Genomic DNA, 1769 nt, shown 5'->3' on the forward strand with positions numbered 1-1769 from the left:
GCAAGGTGCTTCAGGAAAAGAATGGGTACTTACAAAGCAGGCCAGGCTCCAGCATTGAATCATTGTCTGGGAACCTGCCTGAAAAGCTGGCAGCTGGTCAGCCCATCTGCCTCTAGGATCTGCCCACCTCCCTCTTCCACCATTACTGAGAATCTCTTCCACCTGCCACACATCATCAGACCTCCTCTGCAGTCCTTCCCGCCACTCTCTGCTTCTAGAACCTCACTACCCTCACTGTTCATTACCTGACAACATAACAGCTGTTCCCAGTCTTCTCCTGAAACTGCTATTGAGAGTCCCTGCTTCTTTTCTTAGTTCTCACTGTCTTTTAATTTCGCATGTTTGACACTTCTGACAGCATAGTACTCCCTGAATCTCTTGTTTTCTCCTTCACCATGTCCTATTTTTCCTCTTATTCTCAAAAGGTGGTAGTTGTTTTCTGAGATTTTTTCCTTTATCTCTGCTATTCTACTACCTCCCCCACATTCATACACAACTGCCTCCTCTCCCCCATGGGCCCATACATTTATATATGATAGTTATGAAGTAATTAATACCACAAATCACTCATGTCTTAGTGAAAATGTTTTCTGTGTCAGATATTAAGATAGACACTAGGGGGAAGATGTAGGTGGGAACCGAACCCACTTGCTCATGCACCCAGCTGGGACACTTACCCCATTTTCTGAAAATCCAAGTGGAGAGCCAACAGAATCTCAGCCGATATGAAGTTTGGAAGCCAAAGTGTGCAGAGGACCATTCAAAATGGGCAGTAAGGAAGTTTTATAGGCCAAGGAAAGTTCCCCAGGCCTGGTGCCAGACACTGCATCTGCTGCTGATATGTTAGAGGAGAGCTGGGTCAGTGATAGCAGGCTAGCGGTTCCCTTCCTTTCCAAGGTGGGGAAATCGCAGACCCTAGCTAGGAGAGATTTGAACTCATAAAGTCACGAGGGGAAAAAGAGGCAGCACACACGCACACAACTGGCAGCATACCCAAGCTGGTGTGGTGGTCACTGACAGGGACAGTGCCAGAGAATGGGGGGTCCTGGCAGCACCTGAAACTAGGAGAAGGGGTGGGCCACAACTGGCCATGACTGAGATACGAGAGTTTGTGGCAAGCTGGGCAGTGGCTCCCAGTGGCAACTGCACCCACAGAGACTTTTATTTTTAGAAAGGGGAACGGAGGGAGAAAGGGTGAAAGAGAGTGAGAGAAACATCAATGTGTGGTTGACTTTCACATGCCCCCTACTAGGGACCTGGCCTGCAATCCAGGCATGTGCCCTAGACTGGAAATCCAACCGGTGACCCTTTGGTTTACAGGCTGGCACTCAATCCACTGAGCCACACCAGCCAGTGCCCACGGAGACTCTCTTCAAAAGGGAAACTGAGGAGAACTGGGCAGGGACCTGGCACACACAGCTGCTGGGTCAACAGGAGGGAAAATTGTGGGTGCGATTTGCTCCCACTCAGTGTACCTCATGGACTGATCAAAAGGGTGCCAAGAGAGGTAGTGTATCAGCGACAGGCCTGCACAACTGTGCAGAGTGGACAGTGTGGGCTGCACAGGGCTCTCAGGGCATGGATTGGAAAGTGGTCACCTGTGATTATTGTTGCCCAGACTGAGCCCCCTTCCTTGCTGAACCACTGGAAAGGGAAAACTGGGCCCAACCCGTTACTGCCTGCAGGAGCAGGAAGACCTGCAAAACTGTCTAGGTAGGCTTAACAACCAGCAGGAGGCTTTTTTTCTTTTTCTAAGAGTAAGACAGACC

The sequence above is a fragment of the Desmodus rotundus genome, chromosome 13 (genome assembly GCF_022682495.2).
Source record: "Desmodus rotundus isolate HL8 chromosome 13, HLdesRot8A.1, whole genome shotgun sequence".
Taxonomy (NCBI): domain Eukaryota; kingdom Metazoa; phylum Chordata; class Mammalia; order Chiroptera; family Phyllostomidae; genus Desmodus; species Desmodus rotundus.